The sequence below is a fragment of the Hoplias malabaricus genome, chromosome 3 (assembly GCF_029633855.1).
Source record: "Hoplias malabaricus isolate fHopMal1 chromosome 3, fHopMal1.hap1, whole genome shotgun sequence".
Taxonomy (NCBI): Eukaryota; Metazoa; Chordata; class Actinopteri; order Characiformes; family Erythrinidae; genus Hoplias; species Hoplias malabaricus.
The window spans coordinates 9,065,998-9,088,617 of record NC_089802.1 but is presented as its reverse complement, the minus strand read 5'-3'; the positions used below and the strand labels follow the sequence as shown (position 1 = coordinate 9,088,617).

Here is a 22,620-nt window from a genome sequence, read left to right as displayed (position 1 = left end):
AACAGAACTGAGTGTAAATTAATGATGGAAGATAAAAATGTTATAATTTGCGAACACTTCAGACATGAAATCTTTTGCTTGAGATGTATCTGAGTATTTATGACTGGTTTCTATCTCACTGCAGCTTGCCAGCTGATTACATAATTCTATCAGAAGTGAAAGTTTTTGGTGGTCTTTCAAGCAGTTCAGTCTTTAATTATCCTCTCCAAAATTACCAATGATTTAGATAAATATAGTGGAGTTAAAAGCAGGATACATCTCTGTAAATGTTAGGCCACTTTTAAAAATAAGTGTGCCATCAAATTTGCACTGTGCCACATAAGAACCATTTGTGTTTCCTTGGAGGGATTTCTGAATGAATATTACTTTAGAGAACGAGACGTATAAAAACGAGTGAACGTGAGGATCCAGGAACTAGTCAAGAATTTTGTTACACTCACAAATCACTTGATTCTGCAGTGAACCAAACCTGGTTGTTCTATGGTATTAGTCAAGGACCGCTTATATCACCTTTTTATAAAGAACTTCTTATTAAGAACAAGCTCAAGGCATCCAAAAGTGTGAATAATAAAGCTAGGTACAAATGCTTGAAATGATGTCCATGACTGCTGCCCACCCTGGTCTGAGCACTGCTGGCAGTCAGCTGTGTCGGAGTGAGATGTCGTGAATGTAAACAGTGTGGTCTATAGCACAAGTCAAATGAGAGTTGCCCAGTGCAGGCTCTATTTGCAGGCTGCAGACATAGATGCTATTTAAATTTAGGCCATGTTACAATTTTGTGAAATTCCCATCACCATAAATTGGCAGTTTGTGTTACTGCTGCTGACCGCACTGGCATGGCATATATATGATGATTGGGCTCTAGGGTTATGTAATGTGTTCCATCAGATACAAGGGGTGTCTTGTGTTGAAGGTTTTTGACTGCTCTCATAAGCCAGGGATTAGCTCCTGAACACAGGGACAAACAAAGGCAAATGAGTGGATAGGCAAATAAATAGTTTCATAGCAGAACTTGACAGAGCACAAATCACAGAGGATGCAGTGATTGGCTGCAAACCCTCAATTTGGTGTTTTAAATTACACTGTGAGAAGAAAGAGAGAGAAAAAAATGTGCAGGCCATAGACCTGGCACAGTCCATAGACGGCCATATTGAAACCGCCCCCTCCAAAACAAGAAAACTCTCAAACAAAACTTCATCCACAGCAACCACTCATCCATTACACACTGCACTTCTTGCTGAGGCGCTCTGATCATTCCAAAACATTACATCACTGCTCAGAGGGAACATCGCTACTATGGCCAGCGTGGCTGCCAAGCTGTCTGTGCAGAGCTGCACACTGGCTTCTTTGTGATGTCCACAGAAAGTTTCCAAGGCGACCACTTGGTATAGAGGGCATCCCACAAAGGAAAGGATTTTTCCCCCTCACTGAGACGCATGCTAATGTTCAGAACGCTTTCAATCGGCCTCTCCCTCATCAGCACAAATGTACACACATACACAGGTGCATGTCCACGACACAGCTCTTAGGCCCTCATAGTACATTCCACTGTATGCTGGCATGCTGCGTTATGTGCTGCTGCTGTATATTTAGAAACAGTTGTTTCCATGTGATGTGCCACACTGAACTGATTGTGTGTCATTTGAAGAATGTGTCCACTGCTAATCTCTTGACTGCACTGACTGTGAAATGTTCACACAGGACAAGTGCTCGCTATAATTATTAATAGATAATGTAAAGATGACCCGTGGATAATGACTATGGAAAAATGTTTCTTAGACTATAGATCTTTTATATATCTATTATCTGTAACTGCTTATCCAATTCAGGGTCACAGTGGGTCCAGAGCCTACCTGGAATCATTGGACGCAAGGCGGGAATACACCCTGGAGGGGGCGCCAGTCCTTCACAGGGCAACACACACTTATACATTCACTCACACACTCACACCTACGGACACTTTTGAGTTGCAAATCCACCTACCAACGTGTGTTTTTGGACTGTGGGAGGAAACAAGAGCACCCGGAGGAAACCCACGCGGACACGGGGAGAACACTCCAACTCCTCACAGACTCCTCCAGGCCCCTGGAGCTGTGTGACTGTGACACTACCTGCTGCACCACCGTACCAACCCTCTTTTATTTAGGATATGAGAAAAGTCTAGTGTAAAATCTTATACCCCTACTTGAAAGATATTTTAGACTGATGTATCTATCACATATATATTCTTAAAAATGTTGTCTGCATTTTTGCCATTAACATTTTTTTAATTATTTGAAATTTCATCATGACCTGGCCACCTATACTGGTTCAAAATTCATTCATTCATTCATAATCTGTAACCTCTTATTCAGTCCACGGTCGCGGTGGGTCCGGAGCCTACCCGGAATAATTGGGCGCAAGGCGGGAATACACCCTGGAGGGGGCGCCAGTCCTTCACAGGTCAACACACACACACACACACATTCACTCACACTTTTGAGTCGCCAATCCACCTACCAACGTGTGTTTGGACCGTGGGAGTTAACAGGAGCAACCGGAGGACACCCACGCAAACACAGGGAGAACACATCACACTCCTCACAGGCAGTTACCCGAAGCGGGTCTTGAACCCACAACTTCCAGGTCCCTGGAGTTTGTGACTGTGACACTACCTGCTGCACCACCGTGCCACTCTGGTTTAACATTTTTTAAATAAAAAATATTGTTTAGAAAACCACAGCCACTGTCTTCATGCTGCTGCCTCTTCTAAGGCCCAGTATGCATCATCTCCCATCTCTGTTATAAACGTCTGTTTCGATTATAATGGTTAAAGCTATATTAGAGTTAGAAAGAGGGGAGGGAGAGCTGGTTATAAATCAGAGTGAAAGGACAATTTCTTCTCAGAGTCATCTTCCCAAGCAGCAGGCAGCAGTGCATCCAGAAGCCCTGTTTGAGGTCTGCTGTGTTTCTTTATGTATGGTTACACCCAGAGCTGAATTTAACCCCAGCTTCCATCTGCTGCAGCACCCAGGCCTCTGCCCCAATGCTCGCAGACTGGTTTAGGTCGGTTTACACTGCTCGCCGGATACAGAACCAGGCTCGCCACTCCAGGTTATTATCGTCACAGGCGTCTCCTCTGTGGGGATTTTCATTTTTAGCCAATGTCTCAGGCTTTGCTCTACGTTCTTCCTTCAGATATTGTGACCTGAGGGTCAGTTAAGGTGCTTCATAGTGCAACTCCAAAGTAAGATCACTGTAAAAATGTTTAGGAAATCAAATTTAGAGAGAAATGGTTAGATGTTTTGTTGATAATATAAGTGGAAATACATATACATGCTGTACAAATGAGCGGAACACTTTCACACACATTTGAACGCACAATAACTTTATTCGGTTATTTGTTGAAAGTCATAAATCACTTTTAGTTAGAAAATCAACAGAATTGAAATATTTCAACAAACCTCTGCACTCTGAATAAATGCCAGCATCCAATCACTGTCTGATTAGGTAAAGGTCATGTGTATCCAGCATTATAATAATAATCCAAAATCTAAACAGTGTTGTGCAGTTTGAGCCGATTCTCCATGTTTATAGTTTACGCTCTGAGTTCAGAGTTGAGAGTTCTCTCTGAAGGCTATGGTGTTCTCCTCCCTGAACTCAGTGCCAGAGAGCTGGGTCACAGACTGGTATTCTGAGATGCAGAGTTCCACAGTGCCCTGCTGGCCTAGCCACAGCCAGGAAGCCTTTCATTACATCTGCCGAGGGAGGTGCCCTCACACCCCCATTGAGGACACCACCACACCCCTGTGTATGTCTTGCTCTCCAGCATGCTGCAAAACAGAAACACAGTGTGTGGCACCAAGAGAATAAACACAATAAACACACACCAAGAAATACCTACCAAGTCCGACTACAAAGAATATGTCACGTGGTTTATGTTTGAGCTCTGACTCTTAATTAAAGATGCTGGGGCTTGCAGATGGGACTTGGAAACCTCAAATTAAACAATTTGCTTACCATGCTGTTAGCCTGCAGTTAGAAAACGTGGAAAGGTGCGCAGATATTGACCGTGCTTTCATTGTGATATAAAATAATTAATATAAATTAATGTGACAACAAGGTGAGCAGACAGAAGGGCTCCCTGTTGTTTGTGAGAGCACACTGCCCCCTGCTGCTGAAAAATTACTCCAAGCTTTTTATGGTAAGTTATAACTACTGTCCTTGAAAACTGTTAAATATAGAACAGTAATTGATATCACCCATATATGAAACTGTTTATATATATATATAACATTTTAATTTAGTTTATTCAATATGTGGCATTGGAAAATTTGACATCTGGCCTTTATAAATCTATAATATTTTTACTATTATTATTATTATTATTATTATTAATTGTCTGTAACCGCTTATCAAATTCAGGGACATGGAGGGTCTGGAGCCTACCTGGAAACACTGGGCGCAAGGCGAGGACAGACCCTGGAGGGGGCGCCAGTCCCCTCCATTATACAGTGCACTATTATAGGGACCTGGAGGTTGTGGGTTCGATTCCCGCTCTGGGTGACTGTCTGTGAGGAGTTGGTGTGTTCTCCCTGTGTCCGCGTGGGTTTCCTCCGGGTGCTCCGGTTTCCTCCCACAGTCCAAAAACACACGGTGGTAGGTGGATTGGCGACTCAAAAGTGTCCGTAGGTGTGAATGTGTGTGTGTGTGTCTGTTTTGCCCTGTGAAGGACTGGCGTCCCCTGCAGGGTGTATTCCCGCCTTGTGCCCAATCCCAGTAAACAAGGAAAGTCCCTGGACGTTCAAAATAGGTCCAAAAGTAGTCTGTTCGTCAAGGACATATTTTAAACGTCAATGGACGTCCAAAATATGTCTAATAGTCGTCTTTTCAATGTCTGTGTTTGGACGTCTTTTCAACTTTCATTTTCAACCTTAAGAGAACGTTGATTAGACGGCAGTCATTACGTTATTTCAACGTTGAATCAACGGCTAAATGTTCACTGGGATGATTCCAGGTAGGCTCTGTACCCACCGCGACCCTGAACTGGATTAGCGGTTACAGATAATGAATGAAATGAATGAAGGTAGTATATATATATATTTATTTTTTCCCCCAAGATTCATTTTGTTGTGGAATAACCACACCAACCCCTGCCCTGAATACACTGTTAAAATAATTGTCACTGTGATGGTACCACGTTATTATCTTTCCTTCAGTTCAGGGAAAATAATCGTACCATATTCTATATTAATTTTAGATTTTTATTTTTAAGTGTTGATTTGACATGCGCAATTTCATCTCCAGGAATTTTTTTTTGGTCTTTTATTTTACAAAGCTCTATAATAAAAGTTTTAAAATATTAACCTCTATTTCAGGAGAAGAGAATGTACCTTTAGGGAACACAAATGAACTTTAAAACCAATGTTGGATCATTAAAAGTACATTTACACCATTTGCGTACGTTTTTTTCTGACAGTGTACGATGTTAGTGAGTCATACGCATGCAACACTAGAGGGCGACATTATCCACTTTTTGTTATGTTATGCAAAAGCCAGAATTACATTTGCCTGTATTTTCTCTTCTCATGCATTTCCTGCCATTAGTTTGTAAATGTAGGTGTTCCTATCATCCAGAGATGTTCAATTGGGTTCAAGTCAGGGCTCTGGCTGAGCCACTTAAGAACATTCACAGAGTTGTCCCTAAGCCACCCTTGTGCTGTCTTGGCTGAGATCTTGAGTGCTCTGGAACAGGTTTTCATGAAGAATATCTCTGTACTTTGCTCCATTCAGCTTTCACTCAACCCTGACAAGTCTCTCTGTCTCAGCTGCTGAATAACACCCCCACAGCATGATGCTGTCACCACCATACTTCACTGTAGGGATGGTATTAGGCAGGTGATAGGCAGTGCCTGGTTCCTCCAGACATGGCACTTGGAATTGAAGCCAGATCATTTCATCAGAAAAGTAAATCTTGTTTTTTAACAGTCTGAGAGTGCTTTAGTTGTTTTTAACAGGTGGGTTTTCATGTGTCTTTTATTACTTACTTTGGCAGTCTACCTTATACCCAGATTGGTGAAATGCTGCAATAATGGTTTACCTTCTGAACAGTTCCCATACTTCTGTCCATGCAAAATTGTAGTTAAAAATACGAACATTTTGTTTTTATTTTCTTATTATAGGGTACTGAGTGCAGATTAATGGGGATTCATTAATGTGTGTGTGAACACTGGTTACAATACATACGATTAGCCAAATCTCAGACATTTTAATGCCTGCTTGCAAATGCAGTATTTATCAGCACATTTCTATATAATGGATGTAGAGAGTCAAAAGCGGAGAGGTGCCTTTGCTGACTTAAGACTTACTTGAATCAGAAAACAGCAGGGCTACAGCACAGGAAGAGCATGAAAGTTTTATTTGTGGCATTAATGTAGCTGAGTGGATTAATGTGTGAGGCATGGAGGGTCTGTTGGCTGGATATTGTGCAGTTACAGTCACTGGATGTGAAAAGCTGTCCCATGCTTGATTGGCCCCAGCGGCCACAGACTCGCAGGGCCTGGCAGAGTGAACTCTGACCCTCGTCTGGGCCTAAACAACAGTGACACAGAGACATGGAGCAGCAGAGTGGATCTGACTGGAGGAAAGATGAAGCACAGGGCCATGTTCCACAGCCCTGCATTAAGAGGGGCCACCGGTAAATAATTCAGGGCCAGCAGTCGCAACAATGCAACAAGTTATTATTACTGCCCCGTGTAAATATTTATGACCTTTCTTTTGTCTTAGTGAGGTCTACATGCTGTTATTATATATGTTTGGTTAAGTTTAGGCTTGGAAAATTATTATTAGAGAATAGATTAATAATAGAATAGATTAGGACTGACCAGTCCTTATACAAAGATAAACACCACTCATCATGACAGTAGTCTGAGGCTTGCATTTTTCAGATGAACCCCACAATAAATCAGTGTTCACTGCTCACAGCTGCTTAGCTGCACAACTGTTCATTCATTCATTCATTCATTGTCTGTAACCACTTATCCAGTTCAGGGTCACGGTGGGTCCAGAGCCTACTTGGAATCATTGGGCGAAAGGAGGGAATACACCCTGGAGGGGGCGCTAGTCCTTCACAGAGTAACACAGACACACACTCATTCACTCACACCTACGGACACTTTTGAGTCGCCAATCCACCTACCAACGTGTGTTTTTGGACTGTGGGAGGAAACCGGAGCACCCGGAGGAAACCCACACGGACACTGGGAGAACACACCAAACTCCTCACAGACAGTCACCCGGAGGAAACCCACGCAGACACAGAGAGAACACACCACACTCCTCACAGTCACCTGGAGGAAACCCACGCAGACACGGGGAGAACACACCACACTCCTCACAGACAGTAACTCTGAGGAAACCCACGCAGACACTGGGAGAACACACCACACTCCTCACAGACAGTCACCCACAACCTCCAGGTCCCTGGAGCTGTGTGACTGCGACACTACCTGCTGAGCCACTGTGCCGCCCTGTTCTGAAGCAGAATTTCAGAAGCTCATTATAACCAAGCCCTTTTTCACGTGGTATTTGTTAAAGTATACACTGTATCCAGGAAAAAAAAAGAGATGATTTTCAGAAAAACATATAGTACATCTATTAGAAGCTTCTTAGTAAAAAAAAGTACAGTCATGCCCATGAGAATGTGAATTCATCAGGTCTCAACAACACATGGAACAAGCCGTTATTAATGTCCTCCATTCCAACAACACACCTCAATTTCTGCAGTTCTAAGTCTCAATCAAACTTGCTCTGTCCCTTTTTTTTTTTAATATACAGTCTCGTCAGATTAATCTCCTGCTAAACTGAGCATCAGCAGCTGCTCCTTATCCTCAGAATCGCTAAAGGACCCGGCAAGCCGCCACTCACAGATTGCCACAGAGACCTGAATTAATACTCCAAATAATTCCCAGCAATCCCAAGAAAATCTGCTCATGCAGCCGGGCCACTTCCCTGTGCTGTTTCACTGGACTGTGGCAGGAATCAGAAATCTCTTTAATCAGGCCATAAGCCTCAGCGCTGCTCAGTTCAGCTGCAGCCTCAGAGAATCTGAGCATATGATTACAAAACACAGCTATATAATACAATGTTCAAAACTTTCTATGTCCAACCATTGTGGTCATTCAGCTCAGCTTGCGTCATTTTCAGCTTGTGTAATTAAACATCCAACGCTGTGGGGCAACTGCACAAGTATCTTAAGTCACCATGCTCAGTAACAAGTGTTGGCTAGAAACACTGCATATGGAGCAGTGAAACTGCATTCTCCAGAATCAGCAGGTGCTACAAACACCCATATATAAGAAAGAGGGAAAAACTTTTTATCTGACGTTTGAAAAACTACTTTACCAAAAAGAAAAGAAAAAAAGCAGTCTTAGAAAGGATTATTTATTTAAATAAATGCTACTAACACAGCAGGTAGTGTCGCAGTCACACAGCTCCAGGGACCTGGAGGTTGTGGGTTCGATTCCTGCTCCGGGTGACTGTCTGTGAGGAGTTGGTGTGTTCTCCCTGTGTCTGTTTGGGTTTCCTCCAGGTGCTCCGGTTTCCTCCCACAGTCCAAAAACACACGTTGGTAGGTGGATTGCCTGCTCAAAAGTGTCCGTAGGTGGGAGTGAATGTGTGTGTGTTGTCCTGTTGTGGACTGGCGCCCCCTCCAGGGTGTATTCCTGCCTTGCGCCCAATGATTCCAGGTAGGCTCTGGACCCACCGTGACCCTGAACTGGATAAGGGTTATAGATAATGGATGAATGAATACCACTTGCTTTGACATTTTGTTTACTCACAATGATTATTAACAAAGTATGGTGCATCCATATGCTTTTGCTGGTTATTATACATTGTATATAATGTATTTATTGAACAGGATCTTAGCTGCACTTGCCCTCGCTGAATGCTTGCTTGGTATTTACCTCACTTGTGTGTTGCAATGAATAAAAGTGTTTTTCAAATGAATGGGTATAATGTCTCTGCATTATATATAAAGAGATGAAGTGTTTTGAATGCTGCAAGGCTGTTTAAAGGAATATGCAGAATAATATTTATGGCCGTGTCGTATTAAGGCTTTATGTTGTTTTGTGTAATCAGTGAATGGGGCTGAATGGAGTCTGCAGCTATAACCCGCCTCTGGATTTAATTCTGTAAACATCCTCCTTGTGTTTGCAAATAGACTTAATGAAGCTGCAGAGCTATCTTCACTATGATACTGCTGCTGAGACCTGAGTCTGATGGTCCTCTCCACTCTGAGTGGCATCTCATACATCATTTCTCTTCGGCCTTCACAGCAACTTCTGTGTTAACTTAACCATGAGAGCGTTAAATTATTACACTAACACTGTTAATGTAACACTAATAGTGTTGATTTAACACTGGTGAATTTACACAGTGACACACACACACACACACACACACACACTACTTTTTTCCTTAGTGATAAAGAAAGTTGATGTGGGCTTGTGTTAAAATGCAGACACTATAGTTATATATTGAAATATCTACTCAATCATTTTCTATAACCATTTTGTTTGTTTAGGGTCACGGTGGGTCCAGAGCCTACCCAGAATCCCTGGGCACCAGGAAGGAGCGCACTCTGGATGTAAGCTGGAGGAGGATAGGCAGTAATTATCTGACCTAGATGTGAGTATGCTGATGCAAAGGAAGTGAAAATGAGAGTGTGTCTTTGTGTCCCGTTCTCGCTGTGACACAATCAAAAAGCTCGGATTTATGAGCATCCAGATCCCTCGCAGGGCTTAGCACTGTAAACAACTGGGATCAGGGCCGAGATTTAAGAACATGTACCACTTGCACTTGGTGCTCTTGCTCAAAGAAGATTAGGCATGACAATTTTTAATTTGTCTCCGAATCTGTTTTATAAGACGTTAATACCTCCACTGTTTTTTTTACAGCAAGGGGCTAGGATATTCTTATGAGGAATGGCCGAATCAGGGTTTGAGCAATCAGAGGGATGAGAATCATGAGAAACAAGGATCATGGGAATCACTGGCACTTTACAAATTAAAGCAGCGAGAATTAAGAAAGCTTAGGCCGCTCTGTGATTGTCCGGAGCTCCAGTGAAATCCTCAGATCAGTAAGGAATGATGAAATTTTACTTGTTTCAATCCATCTTTTTACAAGGCAAATGAGGCTCTAACCCACAGCTGGGACATATTCTGCCTCCTGTAGGCTGTGCTGTTTAACCTGAAAATACACACTTTAAACCTTCTGATCTGTGAGAGTGAGCTTTAAGTCGGTGTCCCTCTGTCCTGAGACAACCATGATAGCTTATCTTGCAACTAGAATCTCTGATCCATGCAGACAGAATTATTCTGGTCTGGAATGTACTTAAATGCATGCAAATCTCACAGGGACATTTGCCCAGCTTTACCCTCAGTCTCATAAATATCGCTTATCCTGAGGCAGCAGGAACTGACATCCAATGGGCTTTTCATTAATAAGGCTGGACTTAATCATACAGTAAACAGGAAAACTGAAAATGACAATGACAATAATAATCATACTGCAAAAGAAATAAGACGGCTACAATAATCCTGATGTGAGGTGGGTAATCCCAGAAGTAACACATTGTGGGTGAGAGAATAAAGCATTAACACACACACACACATGATAACATGGAGACCCTTCTAGTTTTAGTAACGCCTGTGAGCAAATACTCACATATCAAAACATATTTATTTTTCCAACCAGTAAAGGCTTGGTACCTTTTACATTCTGTGAACACTGTGTGAAATCAAAGCCAAAGCCACGGTCAAAGCCAGTCCCATAAATATAAATAGCTATATCAGAATGAATAACTGGTATGAAGCATTAACTCAACCTACAGATTAACAAAAGAAGCACTAATTCATTGACCTTAATGTTCTAGTGCCTGCAATGTTTGACTTTTTTATCTTTCCAGTTTCCATTTTCACAGCATTGCCCTTTAAAATAGAATATATATCCAGGAGTCACTTTGGGGAGTAGGGAGTTCATGCAGTTTGAATATATTTCAATACCTTGAGTGGTATTAGTAAACAATATAATATGGTACATTCATTTTCCCAAACTAAACATACAGAATATAGAGACCTTGAGAGTGTACAATACGACTGCAGTTTATGTTCAGTACATTTTTGAAGAGGAGAAATGCTATAGGATTTGAATGAAGTGTGTGAAGGAAAATGCCTTTCAGATCACTTATAGGCTGTACAGTCCATCCTGCTACCCACGTGTGCTACCGGGGACACCTGGAACTTGTAGGCTTGAGGCTGTGATGTGACAGATTGATTGATTTATAGTATGTTAAAACTGAATGATAAATTGCCTCTTAGGAATGGTCAGTAATTACTTCTTATAATCATTATTGAGATATAAGTTTCTGTCCCATTAGCAACAATGTAGATATATTTATATTCTTGAAAAAGCAAAGATCTTCTGCTGCGTGGACACATGTTAATAAATGCATTTTGTTTTCTCAGTGTGAGAAAGCATTACTCGTGTATTTGTGTTTGGACTTGTTTGGATTTGAGGGAATGAGAAGACTCAGTGAACCCAAGCCAATCTATAAATGATCATGAGATTATCGTGAAGATCATATTCATGGTGCTATAATAGGCAATGTTTAAAGCTGTGACGAGCGGCACTATCTCGTTGTTCTATTCCTGGCTATTATGCAAATGTAATGCAAGCCCGTTGCCTTGTCTGAACAATGAGAGAGCGAGAGAGAGCACAGTAGGGGGTATCATCTGGGTCATTCTGGCTTTTCAGGGACTCCACCTCTTTGTTTAGGGGCAGTCACAGTTTAACTCTCCCAGAAGGGTCATTATAGACTAAAGTAGGCCATCCCAGGCCCTGATGCAGTCAGGCCTGCTGGACCAAGGCCCAGGTGGCTGCCCAAACATTCAGCTGAAGCAGGCAGAATTTCACTGTAATGGACTCAGGCAACATCAAAGATAGCTGTACCATGCAGTCAGCTGACGTGTGGCATACGACAGTGTGTGGCTCTGATGTTTTGAGGTGGCACAGATGTTGGTGGAAAGAAAAACCACACTGAGACCATTAACCCTCTGCCTGTGGGCAATCACATGCCACTGTATCCAGCACTCCTTGAAAAATGCTCTTCTCTGTGCTTCAGCACACCCGTGTGTGTGTGTGTCTCTCTCTCTCATACACACACACACGCCCATTGAGGCACATTAAACAGGGGTGACAGAATGCTGGAAGACAGCCAAGCTAATGGCTGTGCCGCCTGAGAATCAAACGCTTCAGCTCATATGCAGAGTGTGTGAAACGTTCAAAATGCTCCCCCATTACTGTCCGGCACTGACAGAACCAGACACACACAATAATGCTGTTTGGTCACACCTTACCTATGTCCTGGTAAATTCTTACTGCAGGATTAAAAAACTGTATTACTACAATTAATGACTTGTTATGTTATGACATGGATGTGATGCAATGTAAATAAAGAGCCAGATAACAGTCAGCTGCGTCTGTGTATTGTTGATGGAAGCTAACTGTGATGGATACGGTTAAGGAATTGGGTCATTTTGTACCTTTACAGGTGGAAAAGTGGTTCCCCTGTTCCCCAAAGGTACATTACATTCTCTTCTCCAGGAGAGGTCAATACAATACGTCCTTACATCTAAATTCATATGTTATATATGTGATTATGCATTTTAAAAAGGGCTAAAGTAAAAAATAACATGGTTAATTATCATGTCACATTTTATACCTTTAAACAGACCATAATGGAGTATTATATTCTCTAATTGGTGGTAGGTATAAGACCGACTTTATGATACTTTGCTCCACTCCAGACCTATCAATCATTGAAACACCACCTTCTCTTCACACTGTTAAATTAGTCACAGCAAGGCTAGCAGCTTGAATCCTAACTGGTGTGTTAGTATTCATGCGTGAAACATGTTTACCATATGAGCCTTGAGGTGGGTGGAGTACACTCAGAAGTGAGATTAGCCATGTTCTCATTAGACCCCTCACTTGCTGGCTTCTTCCTTTAAGCCCACTGTGGCCACAGGCACTCGGAGCACTCCGGCCTCACCTAAAGGTCACCCCCAGCTCTGGCCCCTGGACGCTAGACTCAAGACCACTGGCTACAACAGTAGAGGGGCCTTATGCATATGGAGAAAGCACTACAGGCTTTGGGTACAACAGCTTATACTCACAGTCAAATAAATCTGTTGTTTCTTTAATGAAATATTAACTTAATTAGAAGTAAAGGAAGTCATATACAGTTTGCAATCCCTCAAAACACTTATACCCCCAGAAATGCATAAGGACTGACGTTTGTTCGTTGTTATTTTTCTCAGTTTTAAATCCCTTTTGTCTGAAACGAAATGCTAAAAGCTGAAACGCATTGTTGTATCAACCCCACGCACCATGGGTACAGCCACTACCCTTAACATTTCACGATGGACAAAAGGCATTTGACAAATCCATGACTGGAGTGCACCAAGGAGTCTGAAATAAACCTTGGGGTTTTGTAATTGTATCAGTTTCAAGTATTAATTAAAATATTACTTAATTTTAAAAGTATTTATGTGCTTTTGCTCTGTTGTGCTTTTACAGGATGCAGTGTAATATTTTAAAATATTCTTTGGACAGACTTTCACACAGCACTGCCTTATAATTGATGCCACCACTAAAGTGACAGCAGGAAATAGGGAACTGTTGAAGGAACTATAAACTGGTCTATAAACTACAGGTCAGACAGGTAAATACTTCTTTACTGAGTCTTCTAGACGTTTTCATATCCAGCAATATTTCAGTGGAACTGCCTCTACTGCAACTTTATACTGACCTGTGAAAAAAAGGTACGAAAGCCTACAAGGCCCCATATGCTAAAGTTAACAAACAGGTTGAGGTTCACAGTCAGTATTGCCACCATTTCCTGTTGAATTATCCATCTCTCAGGGATTATGAGGAGTAAGGCTGAATGGAGCCATACTGTTGAAGGATAGGGATGAAGAAACACAAGGAGGATGACATCATCTCATCTCCAGCACTGGTGTCCTCTTCACAGAACATCCAGACATGGCCCCAACAAAGGCCAGACCTGGATGTGAAGTGTGTCCTTGTGCTTGCTCCGTGTCACAAGCTATAAAACAAACAAGCAGCTGAGCAGGGCACCGAACCAAAGAGCCTCCAGTCTCCTCTGCTCACTCATTCCAAGCCTCATCAAAATGCAGTTTTCTCTCGGAGCTGCCACGCTCTGGCTGCCAACACCACCTGTGGGGGAAGAAATTATAAAAACAAAACGGCTCCACCACTCAATATTTAATGCTGGGTAGGCCAGCGTGCTTGATTTGAAGTGAATCCCCTCAAAGCGCTCACATTTACATGGCGTTACGTCACTCCTTATCCATCAGCGCAGAGCAAAAGCAGGAGAGAACTAGGGGAAGAGAGAGAGAGAGAGGGTAAGAATGAGCTGCTGAGTTCAAGACAGTAGCTTACTAATCACAATAGCAAGCCCTAAAATACATTTAGCATCCTGTTTTCACACAAATATTGGCCTCCTAAAAAAACTCACTTTCATTCAAATTGATTAACCGAGCCATTGATATGGATTCATGCAGACGGTCACAAATATTGTGAGATGATTTCGCTCCAGGCTAAAATGGGCCAGTCAGCAGCAGCTGTGTGGTGTCACCAGCAATAATGATCTCACTGCGCCCGGGAGCAGCTCTTCATCTGGAACAAGCGTGCCCTGGAATGGAAGAGCACGGAACATTTTACAATACATTTCTCCTTTTTACATTGACCTTGAATATGACAAACTACTAATGGGTGTTCTTGGATATTTTCCTTTGTTTGTTAATAATAACATAGTAAATTCAATAATAACAATCTTGTATTTAAAGGCAAATCGATTAAAGTGATGATGAGTGAGAATAATAAGATTAATAAAACAGTGCAATTAAAAAAAATAAATAATCTGTTGCTAATCTACTTTTATGAGAATATACTGAAGTTGTGGGGTTAGTGACGACATGATTTACTCTAAGTGTATTTTGGGCAAAGTGAATTCCATCAAAGAAGTTTAAATAACTTTAAATAATTTATGCTGTTTCAGTGATCAGATGCTTAAAGGCTAAGCACCACTTAATGGACCTCCCTGAATATTTCACATTATTTTAGATACTGACATATATAAGTATGAGTTAAAATGAAAATAGCAGCTTAATATGCTACACATTTTTTTGTAGGTGGTTGATTGTCTGCAAAAAACTAATAATTTTATTAAATTGCCGAAAAAACCCGAGCTCGCTACGGAAATTCTTGAACGTAATTCGGGAACGGAAAATCTTGTGACGTCACTGGTGGACAACAGCTGAACAACGCCGCGGTAAAACACCGTTATGACTGACTGTTATGACAGTATCTAGCTGATAGCTAAATAACCAACATTATTCATGACAATAGCCTAGCAATAAGCTAAACTCAAATGTAGAGGTAACGTTTATCTTGTAAATGTGATCGAAGTCGAACTCGAATTCCTCCGACACTATAAACCTCCGTAATGCAGCTACGTAGCCGAGTATAAACTGAGACACCGAGTTTAGCGAGTCAAGCTAACGTTAACCAACACCAACTAAAACAGGCGAAGTGAGTGTCCTTACCCTGTTTACCTCCATGTTACAGAGGCTCTTGAACACCTTTCGTTGGTGTCCTTACATGCCCATATTGTTGGAAAAGCGCCAGTGAAATGAGCTACAGATAACGGAGTGAGCGGATGGTCCTTTCCAAAGTGCCCGTTTAAAGTGGACAAATTTAGTCCATTTTCTGGATATTTTGGGATCTTTGGGCCATTTGTGCACAGATGTCCCACTGTACATTGAATGATTGCAGCCAAAAACGACACACCTTTTCGTCATTTTGTATTAAATTAAATGCAACTTCTAGAGTTGTTGTCCACCATCTACGTCACAGGCGGGGGGGGGGATAAACCTTATTCCTTGAATTACTAAGAAATAACATGTTTTCTGACTATCAATAAACAAGTTAGGAACTCAAATTCCACTGTATTTATGTGTTTGACACTTAGCTGGTGCTTAGCCTTTAAGATAAAATTATCTCAACAAATAAAACTCATTTATTTTCAGATGTGTACCCAAATGAAGCAGTCTCATACTCACATTTCATTCATGCATATCAACCATGCCTCTGGTATAAATAAATTAAAACGATTAAACTCTACCTCTGCATGCTGAACAGATGATAATCAAAAGAAATAGAGTTAGTAAGTCTTTCTGACAACTACCAGAAAAATAAAAATATCCAACACTGATGAAAATTTAAATGAAAAATGTAAATAAAATTATTCACATATTTAAAAATACCTGAATTAAACCACACCATCGGATCAGGAGTAGTCTGGTCTCTGGTCCCGTTAATAAATAAAAAGTGAATAAATTAATTGACTAAATTAATTAAATTAATAAATTCTCGAAATCTCACGGTGAATAACCTTTGAGAAAAATCGAGAAAGGACTGCTCTTTACCGCTGGTGGCCACTTGATGGCGCTATCAAGCAGTCAGTGTCTCCAGACCTTAGTGTCTGACGAGTAAAACCAAACTTATGTCAGAGACACACGCAGTAAATGATCACTTCACAAAAAACTCTTATTATACTTACAACAGAAAAAATGAATAAATACACAACACCAGAGTGTGTAGCTGATTCGTCAGTAGGTATTTGTGAGAGTAGGTATTGCACTAATAAAAATTATGAGGTTGTTTTTTTTTTTTACCTAGCAGTTTAAACATTTCTTTCTCTTAACATTCTCTGAATGAAGAATGGCCTTATCCCCTCTATTCCTACCAATGTTTAATCTAAAATTATGTCTTTGATCTTTCCACGAGAGCTTTAGTAAAGTCAGGTACTGGTGCCAGACAGTACTCCAAGTCATCCAAGAGATATTAAATGGTGCTCCCTCACTCAAGAGAGCACAGTTCCATCACCCCACAGCCCAGTGCTAGGATCTTTACAGCCCTATTGTTTAGACTTGCTATTGGGCATCATGTTAAGTGGCTTACGTATTGCTACTCTAGAGCACCCACATCTATTGGATGTATGTTTTATTAGTTATGTAAGTATATAAAGTATAGGTGCTTTGTGACGTACATACGTAAATCAGTCTTTTGATTCGTATGTGTGATTATGGTCGTAATCAAATATTAGTTTACCATTAATTCATTCAAGTTAGGCAAGGTTTTTTAACCCAGGTTAAAATGTGCGTGTTAGAGCAAGTAAAGCGCGTGCTTACTGCTGGGGAAACTCCAAAACCTCAGCAGCAGAGCTGGGGAACACTGTTCAAATGTTTCTGGCAACTGACTTCAGCAACTGTTGCACAGGTTTACAGCTAGAGTTTCACAGATTACACCACATACGTAATGCATTTAATTCGAGTGCCTGAGATGAGTGACAGGTCGGTGACCAATAAGATGTCGGGACCCGCCCTCCGTGTCGCTGTTTGTCAGAGTTTAGGTCCAATTACCGAGCGCCATTCTCTGACGTTTGGCCAAACACAGGTCCGCAGGGAGAAGAAGCCCACCCCTTCAACAAGACTCTGACCCGAAGAAGATCTTGGCCTGTGTGTAGAAGAAAGATATTTTTTAGTGTCTGTAGCCTAGTTCTTTTTTTAAGCCATGCTCCTATTTTGATACGAGGGTGTCGTCAGATCATCCGTTGGGCCGTGGAGTTTTTCTGGGGCAGAAACCTGCCTTAAAAATGCCCAAGAATTTACGCTATCAAAGCAGTGAAACACCGAAAACGGAATTATCGGCTCTCATGTGAACCGCTCGTTTTATTTGTTTTTGTTTAAGAAGAGAGTACGTTAAGTAGGAGATCAGAAAACCGTACGACGGGGAAACAGTACAGACATTAGAAACATTTGAGAGGAATACTGAAATTCGTGGTATACCTTAACAACGGTAAGTGGCTAGTTCTCGCTAGCTGTGTGATAGTGTGTGTGTGACTCATTAGCTCGGTGTTAGCTCTGGAAGGTTAGCTGCTACTGAAGTGTCGTTTGAACAAGAATCGACTCTTTAGGTGCACTTGTATTGAATCGTTGAATCATTGTGTAAACTAAGACAAAACAAGGGGGTAGGTTGTGACTTGGTCTGTAATAACAGCTAGGCCTTAATTTGTTCGCTATGATTGTTGACATATTTGCTTCTTTTCCTAATTAGCCGGCAACGTTAATGTTTGTGCTGTTGCGGTTTTCATATATTAGCTGGGCCTCGACTGTGTTCATGGACTTGTCTGCATCTTCCTTCCTGTGACCTCTACTTCTCCAAATTCTTTTAGTGAAATCATGGCTGGCCAAAATTTACCGTATTTATTTACTGTTAATTGTAAGCTAAACGAGGAGCCGTTGGAGTTTTGAAAGAGTCGATTCTTTTTGTACCAAGCAGACTGATCTGACTCGCTGAAAGAGCTAGAAGCCCGTCAGTCTTCTAGCTTGTGTTTAGCTGACGTTAGCTGGTGAGCTAACATGGCCTCGGTTTATTAAGGGGAGGGGGTTAGGCTATATAGCTAGGCTGGCTAAACAGGTTAGTCTGCTAGCTAAAGAGCTAATACGTACAAATATAAGCGTATGTATAACTCACACACGCGTCAGCTAGACTAAAAGGAGGCGAGTTTTTGTGTTTGTCGTATAAAGACAACCGAAGTAAACGAAATGGAATAGGGCTTCGTCTTCGAATGGTCTATTCCACCTTAAATAGAGCAACAGTTAGCTAGCTAGCTACTTTCCTAACTGCTGCACCTTTTAAGGTGTAACGGAACGTTCGAATGAGAAGCCGTATTAATTCCCTAAAGCTCACTGGGAATGAGCAAACTTAATGTAATTGCTTTATTTTCGCCGGAGGTTTCAAGCTTTTGAAACGACAAACCTACAAACAAACAAGTCCGTGTCACTTATAATCCACTTTAGTCGGGCTCTATATTACAATACTGTTTACAGTCTGATCCGCCATGCTGTGCTTCGAACATATGTCTGAATCAGAACCTTAAACATTGTGTCCTAGTTCGTATTTATACACATGTGCCTGGTATTTAATTCAGTTTGCTTTCTTTTTGCGTTGCATTGCAATGTAGTTTTGCGGCTTTTGACCTGAACTGCTCGGAACGAAGGACCTGCAGACAGAAATATCTTATCATGTCTTATCATGAGCAGCTGGGTAGTCTCGTGGTTTAAGCAAATAACGTTTTTGTGTGTTTGTTCGTGTGCAATAAATATAAACCAGACTTAAATAATGTTACATAATACAGTTAAATAATTTTGTCACAAATTAAGGATGTGTGTAAGTCTAAAAATTGACACCACGTTTATTTATTAGGTTTAAATCTTAAATTCCCTGAATTGATTAGTGTTTTTAAAATGCATCTGTATGTACTCATGTTAAATATGATTGGTTGTTGGAGATTAAATTTTTCTTAAAATCCTACCAGACACTTAGCTTTTACCAGCCATCATTTTGCAATTTATTGAATTTTCAAGTCCTGCTCTGGGTGACTGTCTGTGAGGAGTGTGGTGTGTTCTTCCCGTGTCCGCGTGGGTTTACTCCCACAGTCCAAAAACACATGTTGGTCGGTGGGTTGGCGACTCAAACATGTGACACCCTGCGAAAGACAGGTAGGCTCCAGACCCACAGCGACCCTGAACTGGATAAGTGGATAATGATAATGAATAAATGAAAGTAAAATAGAATGTTTATTAAAAATACCTTGAATATTTTTTCATTATTAGTTTATAACTTATACAGGCTTATGCAATATACTACACTATTGGTTAATTTTTTTTTATTATTTATTTATTGATTTCTAACTTATAAGTTATCACATTCTGTACAAGGAACACACTTCTGCAGTTACAGTTTTATTACAGTAACTGTTTATCTTCAGAATTTAACATTAGTGGGGGAACAATTTGGAGTTGCGAAAGTAATTAAACATCTCAATGTATTTTTTTTTTTTAAGTTTAAGTTAAAATAAGTTTAGATTTGTTAGTTTAAGAGACCAGAAGTTATTTTTTTTTTGCATGTTTTATTTATTTTCTTATTGTAATATGTTTGGGGTGTAATTAGGTGCCTAATACTGAAGACTGGTCCACATCTTTAAGCGCCAAAGACCACTACATTTTCATACAGAATAACACACACAAACTACTACGAACTAGCAGTTTGACTGGACTGGTTTACTGCTACGTTCATTTGGCCATAAACTCGTTATTTAGAGCCTGTGGTGCCTTTCATGTGTTAATACTTTTGGCATGATTTGAAGATTGCGCCACAATAAAATTGCACCATACCTTATTTTGTTGTATATCTTTCTTCTCAAGCTCAGAACATTTTTATCACAGATAAACTGCTATTCCGGAGGACTAAAATACCCAGGGTTGCTCTAGCTCAGTGGTTGACATTTCTTTGCATCACAAATGTGAAATTTTCTTTAGCTTTAGCATGCTTCTTGTTGGCGGCCATACACTCAGGGATCTTGAGCCGCTACTGATTGGTGGGCACGTCTGGAGCATAGCAATTTTGATTGGTCCTCATGCCTGCCCTGGGTTAGGTCAGTTGTTTTGCGAAATTGAATGCTGATCTGTTGCTTCTGTCCAAATTGCTGATCCAACACTGTGCCGCCTTGTGAGTTGATCAAATTTACCCGCCGTTTCATAAATTTGCTTGTGTTTGTCCAGTGGTGAATGCTGATTTCTCACCCTAGTTATGATTATTTCTATAAATGTTTTTGTCTGCCATTTTTAATTGTATAAATGGCCAAATGTAAGTTATAAACTGCAACAGGTTGGCTTCTGTTGATTTGTGAATTTACCACTTTTGAAGGTCATGTTATAGGGATATGAAGTGCAAAAAAAAAAAAGCACCACTTAAAGCTGTACTACATAAGATCTCTTTGTAAAAAGAAAATGAGAGAATTCGCAATACTGAATCAAAAGGTAAAAAAAATGCCCATCTGCTGCAGTGCATCATCCTATAGAGTCTTAAACACTCATTCATAAGCCAAAGCTCTCTTTCTGGATTTGGCAGGAGATTTTTTGGACCACATCAGGCACCTTTACTTATTAATATTATATGTCTTGCTTTTGTTGTCATTGTTATATGTCATTTATTTACTAGTCTGCCACAACATTTAAATTCACATTCACAAATGAAGTGGAAAACCCTGATTATCTTGGTATAGATGCATTTGTCAAGGGGTGGTGTATATTATGAAGCAAGTGAACAGTCAGTTCCTGAAGTTGATGCTGAAAGCAGGAAAATGAGCAGGCATTAAGATCTGAGTGAATTTGACAAGGACCAAATTATATTGGCTTTACAACTATGTCAGAGTACCTCCAAAATACCAGGTTTTGTAGGTGGTTGATTGTCTGCAAAATTTAGTAACAACCAAAAGTGATCCAAGGATAGACAACCACTGACTGGTTTCTGTCATCAAATCTGTCTCTGTTACTGATTTTTGTATGAAACTTTGACCCAAGTAGCAGAGGTACTGCTCTGTAGAGTGCTGACAGTGCAGGCTATGTGACTCTGATGCTGCCTGGTAATGAATGAGGGTGGCTGAACTTTCAGCAGTGCCAGTGAGAGACATGTTTAGTCATTTGTATTTGCATGTGTTGTTAGCAATGCAGTAAAATGCACTTTTTCTCGTTTCATCCATTAAATATATCTGATTTATGACAAAAAGGACAAAGCTGTGTCCCCCCCCCCCTTCCAATAAAAATAAAGCCTGTGAATTTAACTTAAATAAATTAGTAAAACAGACATACAGTATGATCATATTACTTAAATAAATAAATAACTAAGAAAATAACCTGCATCTCTGTATACAACAAAAAAAAACAAAAAACGAAAATCACGTGCAGCAAGAGAAGGACAGAGAGCGGTGGAGTGTACACGCACTGAGAAATTGTGTAAACACGACAGCTTTGTTCTGTTCTTTACTCTTTCTGTAGTTACGACAGCCTCAAATGCTTGAAACTGAATAAAAGCTGGAAAATTTCAATGTGTTCTGGTGAGACTTGCTGTTGCGAAATTACAAAAAAACTAAGGAGTAAAGTTCCATTCTAGTTCTCATCTACAGCTGGGGACTAGGAAAAAGGTGACTTCGTCATTAAAAATGTCGTTATTCTGTATAAATTATTAAGCAATTATTTACAGAAAATGTTTTTTCTTTTTGCCATTTTTGGTCAATTCCTCTCCTGAATATTTGGTGCATCCCTATATTTAGGTTATACACCATAGTGAAGGACGGTATCCAAATATTTCATATTGACGTACTGTCAAAATATTAACGTTATACGATAGTGTTGAAGGGACAGTGCACACGATACACGTTTCTGAGAGAGCAGGTTTCAACATCTGGTGCTGGAGGAACAGAAAATAAGTGGAATAAGATAAGCTCTATATTGTTTAGAAGCATATCTGGCCAGGCACATGTGGTTTACTACTACACAACAGCAGATGATTTTCCAGTGAACTGATGCTCAAAGCACACACATACCTGTAAACACAAAGTTGAGTGAAGTGTCTTCAGAGGATTTAGTC

General features: G+C 40.6%; 1 protein-coding gene and 1 long non-coding RNA gene across 4 annotated transcripts in view; one reads left to right on the top strand and one right to left on the bottom strand.

The window, feature by feature from the left end:
• Positions 1-13,121: 13,121 nt before the first annotated feature.
• LOC136691104 (uncharacterized) lies at positions 13,122-18,069 on the bottom strand. The gene is made up of 5 exons (XR_010801831.1): positions 17,976-18,069; positions 17,550-17,643; positions 14,582-14,758; positions 14,386-14,443; positions 13,122-14,280 (listed from the first exon to the last, which is right to left on the bottom strand). It is a non-coding gene; the product is annotated as an uncharacterized lncRNA (long non-coding RNA).
• ppm1bb (protein phosphatase, Mg2+/Mn2+ dependent, 1Bb) overlaps positions 17,575-22,620 on the top strand; it is a 24,584-nt gene continuing 19,538 nt past the window's right edge. Inside the window, exon 1 of one of the 3 annotated variants that reach the window (XM_066663415.1) lies at positions 17,575-17,985. The gene's annotated coding sequence lies outside the window, so the exon portion shown is untranslated. Of the gene's footprint in view, positions 17,986-19,551; positions 19,692-22,620 lie in introns of those variants that run through there. The other 2 variants (XM_066663417.1, XM_066663416.1) reach the window with 2 other exon arrangements.